Source organism: Rattus norvegicus, chromosome 2 (assembly GCF_036323735.1).
Source record: "Rattus norvegicus strain BN/NHsdMcwi chromosome 2, GRCr8, whole genome shotgun sequence".
Classification (NCBI taxonomy): domain Eukaryota; kingdom Metazoa; phylum Chordata; class Mammalia; order Rodentia; family Muridae; genus Rattus; species Rattus norvegicus.
Genome location: NC_086020.1, coordinates 186,663,918 through 186,681,721, shown reverse-complemented (window position 1 = coordinate 186,681,721; position 17,804 = coordinate 186,663,918). Strand labels below are relative to the sequence as shown.

Here is a 17,804-nt window from a genome sequence, read left to right as displayed (position 1 = left end):
TGTGAATGGTGGTTCCCGCCAGCCTGTTTTACACAGTGAGTTCAGCCAGAACTATGCAGTGAGACCCTACTCAAAACAGCAATAATAATAAAATAAAATAAGGAAAATAAATGTTAAAAGTCGTTCCCTGGGATCCTTTCATAGAGTTAGGGAAGAAACAGAGACTTTCAAATAACAAAACGGTCACCATCAATCTCTGGATTCCTCACCATACAGGTAGTTTTGCCATTTTCCTGCATCAGTGATTTATGTTGGTATTAACATCTTGAATTAAATTGGTTCTAGAATTTTCTGATTACATACTATACATGAAATCTGATATGAGCTTCGGTCTCCCTCCTTGTCCCTGTATCTTTGAAAATGATCTATGTTTTCCTTCGGGAAGTGTTGTGGTTTGCCCTGGAGTTATCTGTATTTTGATGCTAATTCCACTGCCCCAAGGACAGCTGCCTAGTCACTACTCAGGACTCAGGTGACTTCACCAGAACCTTCTCCCCATATTTGTAAAATACTGGTGAGGGGCAGGTACAGGATAGAAGGAGGCCTGTCATTGGATGAGAAGGAAGGATGGGCGGGAGACAAGTTTGAAGGAGGAGGAGGAGACAGGAGGGAAAGGGCGATAAGCCAGGGCAGGTGATGATTCTGCTCTGTGTATTTACAGGTTGTTATTAATGTTCTTAAGGGATGGATGGTACTGGGCTTTGTATGTTTAGGTGGGCAATTATATCTTATCAATTGGGTCTAAGATTATTGTGTTGTGTGTTGTTTCATGTGTAGATTTAAGTGTAATGGAGTGTGGGGTGGCTGGTCTGGGTCGCCATGGAATTGGAATGTGTGCTTCTGACAAGATATCCAGCAGTGCCGGATCTACTGGGGATAAAAGACAACCATACTTTTTTTATTTTTTATATTTTTACAACAACAGGGGAGTCTAATTGCCCTGTTATTTGTGTATTTCATTTTTTTTTAACATTTTCCAATATTTCCCCTCTCCTTTGGTGGCTTATTTTCTAAAACTCTGTAGTGCTTGCTTTAGGGTTTCTAACCTTTGCCTTGTGCTTTCCAAGACTGAACTGGCTGGTTTTCTGTGTCAAGTTGACACAAGCTGGAGTCATCACACAAAAAGGAGCCCCAGTTGAGGAAATGCCTCCATGAGACCCAGCTGTAAGGCATTTTCTCAACCAGCGATCAAGGGGGTAGGATCCAGCCCATTGTGGGTGGTGCTGTCCCTGGACTGGTGGTCTTGGGCTCTATAAGAGAGCAAGCTGAGCAAGCCAGGGGAAGCAAGGCAGTAAGTAACATCCCTCCATGGCCTCTGCATCAGCGCCTGCTTCCTGCCCTGCTTGAGTTCCAGTCCTGACTTCCTTTGGTGATGAATAAATCCTTTCCTCCCCAACTTACTTCTTGGTTGTGATGTTTGTGCAGGAATAGAAACCCTGAGTAAGACAAAGACTCATGTTTAAAAGACTTTTTTTCCTTCTTGATGCTATTCTTGATATGTTTTCTTCTTGTTGTGTTATGGACTCATAATCTAGGTTATTGCATTTATTTGAGTGTTTAAAAATTCCATTTATTAAAAGTTTTTGTTAGTTATTACTAAGAAAATAAGTGACATTTACACCCATCTGTGAGGTTTGTCTGTGGTGTATGTTCTCTACATGGAGGACTCCTGTGTGGTGTGTCATCTATCAGTGAATTATTCCCACATTTTAGATGACTTGTTTAGACGACTTTTTAATTTAAACTAGAATCCTATGTAGCCCAGGCCAGCCTCCAGTTTCCTAAGTGGTACAACACGGCAGACCTTGAACTCCCCATCCTCCTGCCTCAGCTTTTCCAGTACTGCATTTCAAGTCTCTGCCGTCAAGGCTGGCTCCATTTTTAGAGGATAAATAACATGGCATAGGCTTTTCTTGCCACCAGTGTTTTTTAAAAATTACCTTAGCTGTGTTGTCACGCGACTTCGGATAGTCTTGGAAATTGCAGAAAGAAATTTGACATGAGCTCTGTCTTCGTGCAACATCACCCTCACTGGAGTTGACTACAACCTCTCTGGGGCTTATTTTGCACCATGAGTCTTGGATTGGGTTCCTCGGCTCTTTGAATCTCTTCCTTTAATTGAAACAGGTCCCCAGACCTCACCAGGCTCTCAGACCTTAACACCACTGCCACCATTCAGTCCACACAACTCAGCATATAGACAGGTAGACAGCACCATCTGCCAATATGGAAAGGAAGACCTAACCCACCGGAATCAATAGCTCTGGGATAACTAACTTCGCTTTTTGGCTTCTGTAGTTCTGCTTCTGGCTAACTGTTCTTGCTACCTGACCTATGTAACCCTCCATATGTTTTTTGGGCCTAAGAGCTCACCTTGAGAAAGGTTCAGGGCCTCCTCGGGATCCCCAGTGTACTCTCTGCCAGTTGACTAATAACGACGTTCTTTTTTGTTTCTGTTTTGTGAAACAGGTTTTTCTGTATAACAGCTGTTTTAGAACTCACTCTGTAGACCAGGCTAGCCTGGAACTCATAGAGGTCCACCTGTCTCTGCCTCCTGAGTGCTGGGGCTAAATGTGTGGTTACCATGCCTAGAACTGACTTTCTTCTATCGGCATAAATGTGAGTGTTCTTCTCTGGTGGATACCCAACAACACGATAATCTTTGTTATGGGTGGGGAAATTTCAGCTATTGTTTCTGCAAACACTTCCTTCTCCACCCACAGTTTTCACGAAGCCCAGTTGTCACGTATTAGGCAATTTAAGTGTGTCTTAATTGTACATTTTTAAACTTCTTTCAGTTTAAGTTTCAGTATTTTCGTTTTTAAATGTTTATTTGCTTGTTTATTTGTGTGTTTGTTTGTATGTGAATGAAGGTTTTGCCAGCATGTATATATTCACCACACTTGTGTTCCCGGTGCCCTGGGAGGCCAAAAGAGGGTATCAGATCCCCTGAGACTGGACTTATAGACAGGGGCTTCCGGGCGGGTGCTGAGAATTGAACGTGGGTCCTTTGGAAGAGCAGCCTGTGCTCTTAACTGCTACGCCATTTCTCCAGCTCCTGTTTGGATATTTTCAATTGCTTATGGATATGTTTCCCTGATCGTGTATCCTGCGATGTGTAACTTGCTGCTAATCCCTCAGGGAAGCTGCCCTCTCTGACATCTTACTTTGAATCTCTAATAGTTCATTTGACAGCTTTTAAATATTCTGAATCTCTTTGTAAAGATTTGGGCCTATGAGATTCAGGCATAGTAACCAAAAGTCTTCATTCCGAATTCTGACACCCAGACACATCGGATTCTGTTTCACTGGTGGATTTTTCTCCTTGCTATGGGTCATGGCCGCCTGTGCCTTGGCATGCCTGATATCCCTTGGTTGTATACAGACATTGTGAAAGACTTCTCCACTGGTTATTATGACATTGACTCTCCCCTTAATCCTGGGAGTTGGCCTTAGACCCCCTTCGTGTGTGGGCACAATCTGAAGGCAGTGAACTGGTCCATGGCAGGACCAACCACCTTGTTCCTTCTTACCTCCCAGGGTTTGCCTGATTCCTGGAGTCTGACAACTTGGGGTCTTGTGGGTTTTGTCTGCTTCTTGTCCAGAGTGGGGAAGAAAGATTTCAGACAGAAGATTACGTCAGGTTTCTGTACTTCCCCTGAAAGGACAACATATACCCCATTTGTCTCCATTTAAGGACCGGGATTGATTTAGAAAAGAAGGCCATAGGCACCAGCTCCAGGGACAGAGGATAAAATCCAGAGCAACGTTTTAAAACCCCCTCCCAAAGAACAGCCCTCGGAATTCCACAGAATGGGGAAATGCCTTATCTCAGGATGGGCCATCTGTGCTGGGAAGCCCTGTCCCATTTTATGGAGAAACATTCATGACATAGGAATGCAGACCACTGACCACATGTGACCCCTAGAACCCGCCAGTGAAACTTTAGATTGCCTAATCCTTCTAAAATTCCCTAATTCCCTTTAAGAAGGCACCTTTGTCTAGTGTTGCCATTTTAAGGAATGATTGACTCCCGGATGCTGGTTGTTTCTGCAGAATAAATGCTCTTTGTCTTTGCATTCTAAGTCTGGGGTCATCCTTCAGCTATTCCGGGCCCGGCCCATACTCCCCTTAGCCAGAGGCAGGAGGCTTCTCTGTTCTTCATTTCACTTCAGTGGGACATGTGACCATCAGTGTTCTAATGTGCTTTTCCAAACTTTTCTTCTGTCCATAGTCTTTCCGGCACAGCATTCGTTATATCCGTCCACCTGAAATACCCGTGAGGGAGCCACGTCTTCCTGGTGGAAGAAGCAGGCGGTATAAAGGAAAGACGGCAGATAGAACCTGGGTGGGCTGTGTTGTCTCGGCTGGGCAGCTGGAGCTCCAAGGTGTCTGGGAAGCTTTCAAAGGTGATAACCTTGTGAGTCCTTGAATGCTTTTCCCTCCCCCGATTCCCCTCCCCCTCCCTCTCTCTCTCTAGTGGAAGTGTCTAGCTGTGTCCTGTGAGGTTTTGCTGATGCAGACCCCTTCAAGGACGTATGATGTTTGGAGAGAGGATGAGTCAGAGCTGCCAGACAGTGAGGCGCGCTTGCCCTGCTTGCTGTACAACGCTTCATTAGTCTTTGCTGATCTTTGCTTCGTTGAGAGAGGCATGGCGGAGAACTTCTCCGGCGTCCCAAGCTGGTTCTGGTTGCTGCCACAGAAACCTGGCTGTTTCTGCTGGGTCATGCCACCACTGCTGATCCTTGTTCAGTGACACTTTTAAAATGGACTGCTGGTGTCCTAACAATGGAGATTGGAATCGCCCCAAAGAACTACCTCTAAACAGGTCCACGTTCCCTTGTCCTCTTTAGCATCTTTCTCCCTTACCTTTGGCCGGTGAACTAAAAGGTGGGTTGGGTCGAAGCATTTGAGAACCCTATTAAAGTAGCTGTTTGAACAATCTAAGTCCTTTCAACCCCTCCAGACTCTGGCCCTGGCTGTCCTGGAACTCATTATGTGGACCAGTCTGGCCTTGAACTCACAGAGATCTGCTGACCTCTGCATCCCAAATGCAGGAATTAAATGTGTAACCCCCTAATTAATCTGTCAGCAATCAAAATTAAACACTTCATCCTAACACAGGCTCTCCCTTTCTCCCTTATAAATAGGGCCATTTGCAGTGGACCACATCTGTCTCCTCAAAATACCCTTTTCCCCTCTCCCTTGTTCCCTTCCCACTTCTCCCCTGTCCTCTGCTTCCTGTCTTTGTCTCTTGTTTTCTGCCCTTTGCCTCTCTGGAACAAATAAATCTCCTTTGTGGGAGAACTTGGTCTTGGAGTCCCTTTCAGTATTACCAGCTGGGAAGCAATGATTCAGACCCTTTAGCCTCAGGGAGACATTTCATATTCCTAGATCTGAGGAAAAACATTTCCATGAGTGTGTGATGCACAGGGGACTGGCCAGACCACTGCCTCACCCACCCTAAGTCGGGACTTCAGAGAACGGCCCCTCACTGGTGTCTGGGGTCACTTTTATGGGGAAGGAAGGGTTGGGGTTAATAGAAAACAGCTGTTGAGATAATTGGCCATTGGCACCTGAACCAAAGGGTGGGGGACTTGAGGCTCAAGGCTTCTTATGGGGTAGATATTGTAAGAATACTCATGTGGACGGGAAGCTATCAAGGTATCTGGGAAGACATAATTTCATAAGGCAAAAGGGAAACCATACATCCCAGACTCAAGAGTTTAGCAAGACAAAGGAAGGGACAAACGTCATGGATTTACAAGTCAGGGTAGGTTGAAAAAGATGGTTTGAGGTACATTTGGCTTAGGAAACAGAACTTACTCGTGTAAGGTCTGGAGACTTAGTAACAATGTGGGACAATGTGGCTCATTGGTGTCACAGTTACCTCTCTAGAGCCCCAAGGAACCTGGGAGAATGGAGGCTTAAAATGAAGAGAACTGAAGTCTCACGCAACAACCAACTTTATTTAGAGAATCAGACAATTTATATTCTAAGGGTGAGGCAAAGTCGTATGAACAAATTCCACATGAGTTCAGGCTGTCTACAATCACAAGGCCAAGCCACGGGTGGCAGAGCAGTGACAGCAGATGGCAGAATAATCTAAAGCCAAGCCACTCCCACCTACTGTAGCTGGGAGAGGCACGAAGGCACACTCCAAGAGCAATATTGTGCTTTGGAGGACCGATCAAAAGACCGTTGTCCTGTCTTCTTGGCCTTGTCTCATGAACTCTCAGAATTCTTCTCAAACAGCTTCATTTATGGAGCATGTTCTAACACAGGTTAGCTTGGGGTTTTTTGGGTTTTTTTTGTTTTGTTTTGTTTTTTAATATGTAATGGGATTTATTAGATGGCTTACAGGCTGTGGCCCAGCTAATCCACCAATGGCTACCTATGAATGGAAGGTCTAAGAATCCAGTAGTTACTCCGTCCCACAAGGCTAGATGTCTCAGCTGGTTTTCAGTGTGCACCTCGGAATCCCAAAGAACTAGGCTCTAATGTCAGTTAAGAAATGGACTTGAGGTTGGGGATTTAGCTCAGTGGTAGAGCGCTTGCCTAGGAAGCGCAAGGCCCTGGGTTAGGTCCCCAGCTCCGAAAAAAAAAAAAAAAAAGAACCAAAAAAAAAAAAAAAAAAAAAAAAGAAATGGACTTGAAAGGGAGGTAGAGGGAAAACAGGCAGGCAGGCAGAGAGAGAGAGATATCTTGTCCTTTATATAGGTTGCCAACAGAGGTGTATGTAGTCCAGATTAAAGGTGGATCTTCCCATCTCAAATTCCAGATTAGAAGTGGATCTTCCCACTTCAAATGATTTAACTAAGAAAAAAAAAATCCCTCACAGGTGTGCCTAGTTCTTGGGTTTTAGTTAGAATTCCAGGTGTCATCAAGTTGATACCCAAGAACAGCCATCATAGAAAGTATATATGAATGCAGATGTCTGTGGAGCCCAGGAGAGGGTATCAGATCCCCTGGAGCTGATAATTAACAGGGAGGGAGCTATGGGCCGCCCAGTGTGGGTGCTTGGAGCACAGCTCAAGTCCTCTGGAAGAACAGCAAGGGCCTTTGCCCTCTCCACCAACTCTTCAGTCCCAGGGTTTGTTTTTTCCAAAGCTTATCTACTCGAGACAGACCAGTAGATCCATAGACTTCTGCACATGGTGGTCTGTCTCAGGCAGGTCTGGATCAATTATGTTGTTAGTGTCTTTCCCACTGAGCCTCTGGAGTAACCTGACCTCATCGGCTTTGACACATTCAAACCCTATCTATCGCCAACGTATCTTCCCTGCTGTTTCTCCAGATAAAACATTTACACGTGTTCAAGAAAGAAAAAAGATCCCTCAGTAGGGAGAGAATATAGTTGCAATTTTTGTATTAGGGAAGAACTTGTATCCCTAAAATCTCTGAGAATGATCACAGCTCAACCACTAAAAGGCAAGTCAATTCAAAAGAGACAAAAACATTTTGCAGATATAAGGCAAGTAGACAACTGGTCAACCAGTCCATGTTTCCAAAGGCACTCCGGATCATTAGTCACTTGACATTGGAAATGAACTGCAAGATACCATTCATAGCTAATAGGATTACTGATCGTTTATAAAATCAAGGTATATGCTAACAAGCAGAAACTGAGTTAGAATGTAGCTTAGGTGGTAGAGGTCCCAGCTACCTACTGAGAATGTAGGGGACGCTGCTTCACGTTTCACAGAGCTGCTGTGGGGTGCTATGCGCTTGTGATACCAGCCTTGGGAGATGGTGGCAGGAAAATCGGGAATTAAAAGTTGTCCTCTGCTCCTGAATCCTGGGATTCAGGAGACCCTGTATTTAAAGAAGAAGAAGGAGAAGAAAAGAAGGGGGAGGATGAGGAGGAGGGGGAGGGGGAGGGGGAGGGGGAGGTGGAGGGGGAGGGGGAGGGAAAAGAAGCTGCAGCAAGATAGAGATAGGAATTCCAATGCATTACTGGTGGGCAGTGCAGGGTGTTGCAGCTGCAGCTGTAGTCAGTTCACAAGAGAGTTCGACCCCACATTTGTCGTATAGCTCAGTAATTCACTCCTGAGCATATACATGCCCAAGAGAGCTTACGCTGGATCTCTAAACATGTAGAGTACCAGTCACAGTAGCCAAACACATAGCACAGGTGTAGTTATACAATGGCGCATTATTCACTCATATTTTAAAAATGAGATAGTGACTCATCCTGCCCTGCCACTTCTGCCTAGGAGTCTGGGTAACATCATTCTGCACGAAAGAAGCTCATTATACAAAATATCGCGTGTTGTACAATCTCGCTAATATGAAATGCGCAGAATAAGGGATTGGAGAGAAGGCTCAGCTGTAAAGGCGAGACTTATAACTGAAAAGAAATGTACAGGTTAGGGAAATCCACACAGAAAGCAGATTACAGACGACTGGGGGCCTTAGGGTGGAATGGCTCCTGTATAGATCACGCTCTTGAAGTAGACAGCGGTGATGGCTGTAGCCTGTGAATAAATTAAATGGCACTGTGGTGCACACTCCAAAAGGGTGAATTTTGTGGTATATAAAATGTATGTCCAAGAAATTAAAACATTTGGTAGGTAGGTTGAGGTAGAAAGAGACTTGATATTTCTGAGGGAAACAGAAATCGCTGACAAGTGCATATATTTCATGATGTGTGTCTCTGACTGGCATGGGCACAGGTCTTTCATGATGAGTGTCCCTGACTGTGGCATGGGCACAGGGCTTTCATGATGGGTGTCCCTGACTGTGGCATGCAAGGATATAAGGATCAGAATGTCACAGATTCTCACCCCATCACAGCTCAGCCCCATGAGATTCTTTACAGTTGGCCTTTCTAACCTCTGACCTAATAATTCCAATAAACCCCCCCAAATGGTCATCACATAATTAACTTAGGACAGGCACAGAAAGATTCATTAAAATATGGTAGGGAGCTGAAGAGACTCAGAAGACTCAGGTTCAAGTAAAGCCTCTGTGGATCTGATGTCCCCTGTATTGCCTCTCTGAGCACCAGATATGTAAGTGGTACACAGACACACATGCAGGTAAAGCATGCGTATACATAAGATACATTTAAAAATATGTATGATAGGGGCTGGGGATTTAGCTCAGTGGTAGAGCGCTTACCTAGGAAGCGCAAGGCCCTGGGTTCGGTCCCCAGCTCCGAGAAAAAAAAAATATGTATGATAACGATGCCCTTCTAGCTCCTGGTAATAAAACATGAACCACAAGTACAGCCTGCAGACTAGTCATTAAAGACCTGTAAGGAAAGATCCCCCTTGTATCAGCCCCTTCCCGGATGGAAAGGCTCTTACCAGGTCCTCTTGAATCTCCTTCAGTCAAACTACAAAGACATTCTTTGTGGGTTCAGATCTGAAGGATTAAGGTTGTCCTTCAGTCTCCATAGCCTCAAGCACATCCTGAAGAGAAGGCATTACCCTTGTGTAATGACATCTTAAACAACGATAGGTTCCTTTCATAAGATCACTCTGTATTAGAAAGGTTTAAAAAAAATGCTGTTACTGGCGTCTAAGTAAATCCTTTCTAGATTGGGCTCCACAGAATCACTGAGACTGTGATAAATTGTAGTGGGCTACTGAACTATATTTGGAGACTGAGTACAGCCCGGGAATGAATTCACTTTGTAGACTAGGCTAGCCTTAAACTCAGATGCTTGTGAGCTACCCTGCAGTTGCTGGGGACAGAGGTCAGTGTTAGTCACAGAACCATCTTTCCAGGATTAAAAGCATGCGCCCAACGTGGGGCTCGAACCCACGACCCTGAGATTAAGAGTCTCATGCTCTACCGACTGAGCTAGCCGGGCGCTCCTGTGAGCTGCATTTTTCTGAAACACTTTAAACCGGAAAGCGATGAGTCATGTCTTTAATCTCAGATCTCTTGAAATAGAGGCAGGTGGATCTCTGTAGGTTTAAGACCAGAACAGTCAGACTACACAATGAAACCCTGTCTCAAAAGTCAGTCAGTCAGTCAGTCCGTCAGCCAGCCAGCCAGTCAATCAAACAAACAAACAAATAAACAGACGAACAAAAGACAAATACCTTTAAGTGCCAAAATTATCTTAGGTAAACTAATCCCTGGTTATGTAGACCAGTCGTAAATTTCTACACAATGCCCTACCACTTATTTAACTTGTTATCTCTCCATTTCTGTAACCCACTTTTACTCACAGCTGCCTTTCTGTGTATGTCACACGGTTGTGGTCTTTGCCTTCAAAAATTCAGACAAATGGGAGGTCGGGGCTGCTCACTCCTCTACTCTGGGTGGAGCCGTCCGGAATAAAAGGCTCCATAAATAATTGTGTTTATTCAAGTCTCTCGGGTATCCTTCTGGTACCATATGATAAAGGGACTGCTAGATTTGTGGACCGCTGCTTCCTGCTAGTGTTTTCAGCCTGTCTTGAGGGACAGCCTCTATCCTGGGTCACAACTGGAGACAAACTCCAACAGGTCACTAAAGATCAGCGGGAGTGTTTTGTTCTTTCAGACGTTAAGGCTACTGTTCACCAGCCTGGCCTTGGGGGAGGGGAAATCCTTAGTAGAGCCAACTTCCAAGCCTGGGAGTGGCTAAACTTCACTGGGCTGGCTGTGCTACACTTACAGCCTTTCCTAGTTTTGCTACTTAGTTGGAAACAAGGAAGACTCTTTTCAGGTTTGGAATGCTACGCCCCTAAAATAGTGCAACCGAGTCATACAGGTGCGTGAGGAACAAAGAAAACATCGATTTGACTAATATAAACATCTCACTGTCCTGTTGGGATGGATTCCTGTAGCTCAGCCACAGTATTAGGGTTGCTTCACTGCCTGGAGGCTGTGAACTCCACAGGTGGTTCCTCAGGATACAGATGGGATTGTGGGTACAGTCTGTGTCCAAGGCTGCCCTGGTGGACTGTGGGCTGTACATTAGGACACTCCCGGATGTAAAGGTAATAACCGAACGGACCTGCACACCTCCCCACACTACGGCATAGATGGAAGAGGTCTGTTCCCCACCGCTGTGCTCTTTAGCTCCCAATTTTACTCCCGAGTAAGGATTAAAATGGCTTTAAAAAATGGTGTGTATACATGGATACTATACAACTCTAAAGGAAAATTAAAGGTAAAAAAAATTCAGGAAAATGAATAGACTTAGAATGTATAATATTAAGCAAGATCACACAATCTCAAAAAGAAGCAAACCATGCATGTGTTCTCCCTCAGCTATAGAGTCTTGCCAGTTATTAATATATCATATATGTAAACAAATATTAATTATTATAATTATACATGATTAATATATAAATACATTGCATATATATGTAAATACGTGTACATGTGAGTACAATATAACATGCAGGAAGAGAACGAGAAATGCTGACTATTAGGGGATAGGGAAAGGCTGAATGCAGGTAACAGACACCAGTTATGAAAGAGGGGAGATATATATATATATATATATATATATATATATATGTATATCCTAGCTGCACAGTGGCGACACATGCCTTTAATGCCAGCACTGGGGAGGCAGATGTGAGCAGATCTCTGAGTTTGAAGCCAGCCGGGTCTACAGAGAGAGTTCCAAGAGAGTCAGGACTACACATAGAAACCCTGCCTAGGGAAAAAAAAAAGAAAGGGGGCATTTTTCTAATACCCACACTGGGCAGCTCACAACTGCCGGTAACCCCAACTGACCTCTGGGAGCATCCATACACACAAAGCACATAGATAGACACACGCAAGTGAAAGTAAAACAAATCAGCACTTTTTTTTTTTTAAAGATTTATTTCATGAGTACACTGCAGCTGTCCTCAGACGCACCACAAGAGGGCAGCAGATCCCATTACAGATGGTTGTGAGCCACCATTTGGTTCCTGGGAATTGAACTCAGGACTGCTGAGCCATCTGTCCAGCCAAGTCCTGTTTTTAAAGAAACATAAAAATGTACTTGATAGTCAAAGTGTATACTCCAACGTGGGCCTCCACCCTGCAGAACTGCTTTCCATACTGTCCGTTAGATGTATACATTTTGGCTCTGGTTAATCGTGTGTGTGTGTGTGTGTGTGTTATAATCTACAAGTTTTATATATATATATATATATATATATATATATATATATATATATATATAAATTTGCAGTGTAAGGAACTACAGTTTTACAGGGGAGAGAGTAAGTTTGAGTTTCTCAATTCTACCAATGGGCGGGTGAGAAAACCGTTTGTAGGAGTTGTTTACAAACTCTACACGGGCAGCCCAGGGCGGGCTAGAACTCAGCATTCGGTAAACAGCCACACATGTTAACCAATTGTGTCATAGATGTTATGGGGGACACCATGTAGGTGAGCGACAGTCATTTTGGCAGTCACACCTGAGATAACCTCGAGGCCCTGTGTGGTCCTCAGCAGCTGGACGTGGTGCTCACTGTAATGCACCGGGGACCGGGGAGGGCAGGGAAGGGAGGTTCAGAGTCACCAGGCACCTTGGTCCTCGTGTCCCACGCATGCATTCCGAATCCATAGAAACAGAAGGAGTACCACAGTTGTCACGGGGTCCCTACTGTGGGATCGTGTCCCCAGCGCCCAGCAGGCAAAGGAGCCCACGGGAACTTCAGGGTCCAGAACTTTACCTTCGTAGACCCGGAGTTTGGAAGTAGGAGGTATCTCGGGAGGTGTGGGTGTAGCTTCTGTTCCGCTCCCTTCTTCGACCTGGCAGCAGGAGTGGGATAAACAGCAGATTCGGTGCCCAAGCTCAGCAAGGCCGGAGGGAGGGGGAATGAGTGTACAGGGGTGGGTGGGATGGGGTGGCGGGAGCATACCTGTGGAGACCTGCGGGTGGGGCGCTGCTGGCATGTGTATGTGAATAAGTTTCTGTGGATGCAAAACGAGAGGGAGAGGAGGGCAGATAAGCATGCGGGGTGGGAGGTGGAAGAACAACGGCACCATTTAAATTGTCTTGATTTTAAAGGTAGCTTCATAAAGTTTCAAACACGTGAATAACGGTAAAGTAACTTCTCTCTGCCAGAGGTAGGCCTTTAATGCCAGCGCCTGGCAGACAGAGACAGGATCTCTGTGAATTTGAGGCAAGCCTCGTCTACACTCTCGAGTTCAATGACATCCAGGGATAGGTGTTAAAATGGGGGAGGCGCGATGTCCCACGCTTTTAATCCCAGCACTCCGGAGGCAGAGGGAATCGGATCTCTAAATTTGAGGCCAGATTGGTCTAAAAAAGAGTGAGTTCCAATGATACACCGAGAAATACTGTCTCTGGAGGAAAGAAGAGAAGGGACAGAGGGGGGGGGGAGAAGAGAATGTGTGTGTGCCTGTCTGTCTGTCAGCTGGAGTTGGCTTCCCTAGAGGTCTGTGATTGCGCGGTGGTTTCCGTTAGGGTCCTAGCTCTGGCCCTTTTGCTTTTGGTACAGTCTTCCATAACTACGCCATTGGCTCAGGACAGAGTGAGAAAGGAAACTGTTCTGTGCCACAACTGCAGATCTGGCAAATATGAGAACTGCGACTGGCCTTTCTGTCTGAGTTAAGGGAAGGGTGCAAAAACAAAAACAAAACAAAACAAAAACCAAAACGACAAAACAACCAAGCAAACAGCACAAAAACAAACAAAACAAACAAAACAACCAGGGCTGCAGCAGTCCGACCCCTCAGGAGTTTGGGATAATGCAACCATCTGACTAGATCAGTTCTTCCTCCTCCTCCTCCTCCTCCTCCTCCTCCTCCTCCTCCTCCTCCTCCTCCTCCTCCTCCTCCTCCTCCTCCTCCTCCCTCCCTCCCTCCCTCCCTCTCCTCCTTACCTTCCCCCTCCTCCTCTTCCCCTCCTCCTCCTCTTCCCCCTCCCCCTCCTCCTCTTTCCCCCTCCTCCTCTTCCCCCTCCTCCTCTTCTCCTCTTCCCCCACCTCCTCCCCTCCCCCCCTCTCCCTCCTCCCCTCCCCCTCCTCCTTTCCTCTTTGCCTGGGCATTGCTAGTCAAGTGTGACGTGACATCACAGCTCTCATTCCGCTGTTCCAGTATCTTAAGTAAATTCTACTTGATAGAATAAAATTAAACACGATGACTTTCTTCAATTATTTTCTGGGTGTGGCTGAAAAATGAGCCATCACCTAGGTCAAGGGATAGAGAGAGCGTTGATCTCCATCGACCCGCACTGTGCAGGTAACCTTAGTCATCACCCACTCCACATACACAGCCACCGTTCTGATCTCTCTTTCCCTCTCGGTCAGGTTTAAGCATCAGTAAGGTTTCTGAAGTGGGGATGGAGGGGATGAGCGTGTGGGTGGATTTAGGCCTCTTCCTTTTTGCTCTTGTCCTCCTGGGTGGTTTTAAGGATGGCATGACTTTACACACAGATGATACTCAATTAGTATACTAACTACTTTTTCCAGCGGTCGCTTATGAAGCAGATGTTGTCTGCTGGAAGGCTACCTGCCCTGCAAAGTAAACAACTCACAAACCTGGGACCCCGTCCCCGCCCCCGCCCCCGCCCGCCCCCTTCTTCCGGCCCAAACCTGCTGGGACAGAATGTGCAGTGCTCAAAGAAGGTTCTTATCAGTCTGTGTGTGTCACACAGGTGGGGTGTTGTCTGGGACCCATACCAAGTGTGTTTTTGACTACTGAATTGAGCATATTTTTGGTCACTGGTGAGAACCAGGAGTTTCAGCTGGAACTAGCATTTCCCTTCTAATGAGCGGAAACTCCCAGGCAGAAATAGAAAGAATTCTGTTGGTCATGCCTCGAAACTCCTAGAATGACAAATTTGGCCTAGGTTTATCATAGTCTAGCATCTAGATAGGTCTGTGCTTCCCTCCTTTATACTGGAAATTAAAAAAATCTCATGACGAAACGTCAGTTTACATTGCTATTTTTCGGTAGAAGTTCATTGAGATGCATAGCTTCTCTTACCTTTTCCTGAAGCACTGTCAGCCAGCTCCCCTAACGGTGCATTGGTGGTTCAATGGTAGAATTCTCGCCTCCCACGCGGGTGACCCGGGTTCGATTCCCGGCCAATGCAGTGCGTTCTTTTCTCTCTGCTACCTACACGTTTTTCTCATTGTGAAATTAGAATCCAAGACTTGGACCAGAATCCAGGCTGGGTTTTGCTGGAAGTGTCAGCGTTGAACTTTTCTAGCTGTGGCGCAGGCAGGAGTCCAGGCGCAAATTTACAAATATTAGATATCACTACCACAGCTGTTCAACTCTTTTCCAGTTCTGTTTCTATTCAGTCACCCTTAGCCTGAGATTTTTATTCTCATGCGAGGAGGTGGTTTCACACCGATATTCTAGGCAGGAAAAGGAGCTCTAAGAATACTGCTCTGCTGTTTCTCAACATACCCGAACCGCAGTTACCGAGAAGTCAAATACAAGTCTCATGTTTAGAATGATTTTCACCAGAACAATCCTTTCTGAGGACAATATGTGAGGACAACAGCTAAAGAAAATCCTAACCGTAGAGAAACGTTGTTCCCACCAGGACTAAATTCCATAAATTCAGATTAGGAGTTCTTTGGGGGAGGGAGGAGTTATTCCGATAAACCCGGGTTCGACTTTAAGCAATTACACAAAGATTTCCGGCGATTGGAGCGTCACTTTTATTTCATGTATGAAAGCAAAATATGCATACACAAAAGCCTCAAAAAACAGCCTCTGAACAAGAACTCGGTTGGTATGGGACATCGTCGTCTTCAAGCGTTACAGATTAAAAGGAAAAACAAAACAAGTAGTGGGCGCTTAGGAGTGATGGAAAGAGCTCCATTACCTGCTGAGGCCGTGTGGATTTCGCTTCCTTTTACATACGTCTAACACACCTCACCGCTCTTGCTGCCTTTCTCAGAAACACGCGTATCTTCTGTGTACGTGGCCCCACTGTCCTTCCCACGCCATGCTAAATCTCTTGGGTTTCCCAGGTGACAGGCAGCCCCGGAAGCCCTTTGAGCGCCCCTGATCTGCATAGACACCCCTACCCCCTCCCCGACCCTCCCACACCCCTGCTTTTCTTAGACATGTCCTGCCTTCCACTGTGGACCTACCTTCATCCCATTTTCGCCACCTTATTGGCTCATTGGCAAACTTTGGAATGCTGCTTTAAGCATCCCCCTCTTGTCCCCACAGCCTGTGCTCATGCTGTGCATTCTTCCTCTTCCGGTGCGTACGCCATTCTTACCATGAACTCTGCTTCTTCCACATTTGTAGACCCTCGTGATCTATTGTTATTGTTTTGTTTTTCCAAGACAGAGTTTCTCTATGTAGCCTTGGCTGTCTGGGAACTCGCTCTGTAGACCAGGCTGTCTTCAAACTCAAGAGATCTTCCTGCTTCTGCCTCCGAGTGCTGGGATTAAAGTCATGCACCACCACTGCCCGGCATCAGTCATTTTTTTTTTTCCCCAAACACAATTTCAATAATATCCTCACTCGTTTCTGATGTTCTTCACAACTTTGGTGGAAAGACGATGGAACCACGGATATCCAAGGTCATATTAAAATTCACAGTCATTTTTCCCCATTGCATTGGCAGCACAGTACACTTTCTAAATTATTTCCTGACTGAAGTAATCAGGATGTACAAGAGGAAGGCATGGTGGTCAGCACCTAGACCTACTCTTATACTTACAAACTGCCCAGGAAGCTTTCCGAGAGACCCAGCAGATTCCTTGGGTGCTCACCCAATTGAATCTGGAAAAGACTGGCCTGAAGGAGCTTGGCTTGTTTCTGATCAACTAGCTTATCTAATAGGATAACAGACAAAGAACAAGGCTGGGTTTGCTCTGTGGGCTTTTCTCTTCAGAGGTCCCTACCTACCTCTCATCCAGTCAGGTCCCTGCTATCATTTAAAATGGCCAAACCAGCCACATCCCTCCTGCACGGTCCAACTCAAGGAGAGATGGATCTAAGCTTTGCTCCACATCCTCTTGAAAAGCATATAAACCCAGACTCCCCAGGGGGACAGACATTGTCCCTCTCTGGACACCCTGTCCCCTGTGTTATGCAAGAACTCTGGCTTTGTGCAGTGCATGCACATACTTGGTGCAAATAAATCTTGTGCAAACGTCTAGTCCTGTAGCTCTTTACTTGACAGAGAGACAGATTTGTGGAGGAGCCAGAAGACTGACACCAAACTTCTATGACCCATGAACTTTCCACTCTTGACTTCCTCTACTGCATCTGGCTCTGTCATTCTCCATTCCTCAGGGTCCCCAATGTCCCAGGTTTACCCACCATCTTACAGACTTCCACATTCTGGGGTCATTTTTGATGGCACTCACTAGCCTTGGGTAGGAGGTGCTAATGCAGAGACGCCAGCAGCACACGGCAGCCTGGCCACCACAGGCTATTTTGTAGTATAATCAATGGGGCATCCATCCACAAAATAAGTGCAGTGTTAGTCATTCCATCTCACTCAAACATGCGCGGACCTCATATTTCTGGGCTTTCCTGCCTTCCTTTCAAATCCAGTTCCTTCAAGTATGTGGAGCCCTTCTGCTTAGCACCCCATAAGGAGGTCCAGTCTAAAGAATTGTTCAGAACATCACAAATACTCCCCCAAATAGAACTTTTCCATGAATATAATTTCTGGACTGTTAGAATGTACTTGGACATATCTCAGTCTACTCTAGCCGCTCCCAACCAGTGTTAAGGTCACACATCTCTGAGATGCCACCATTACCGAGAGAGAGAGGGAGAAGGAGAAGTGAGAAGCTTGTAGTATCTGTGGGGAAGCTTCAAACCACCATGAACAGGGGAGACATTCAAAAACTCAGTGAGGTTTTCTGCACCTCCATTTCTACATTATAAAATAGGTCAGGTAGGAGC

At 45.7% G+C, this 17,804-nt stretch overlaps 1 long non-coding RNA gene and 2 other non-coding genes across 3 annotated transcripts; 1 reads left to right on the top strand and 2 right to left on the bottom strand.

Annotated features, from left to right (window-relative positions):
- Positions 1–9,747: 9,747 nt before the first annotated feature.
- Trnak-cuu6 (transfer RNA lysine (anticodon CUU) 6) lies at positions 9,748–9,820 on the bottom strand. Its single transcript has one exon. It is a non-coding gene; the product is annotated as a tRNA-Lys (tRNA).
- A 1,964-nt stretch (positions 9,821–11,784) lies between these two features.
- Positions 11,785–13,685, bottom strand: LOC134485755 (uncharacterized). The gene is made up of 3 exons (XR_010064005.1): positions 12,809–13,685; positions 12,620–12,698; positions 11,785–11,912 (listed from the first exon to the last, which is right to left on the bottom strand). It is a non-coding gene; the product is annotated as an uncharacterized LOC134485755 (long non-coding RNA).
- Positions 13,686–14,938: 1,253 nt separating this feature from the next.
- On the top strand, positions 14,939–15,009 carry Trnag-ccc3 (transfer RNA glycine (anticodon CCC) 3). The gene has a single exon. It is a non-coding gene; the product is annotated as a tRNA-Gly (tRNA).
- Positions 15,010–17,804: the final 2,795 nt, after the last annotated feature.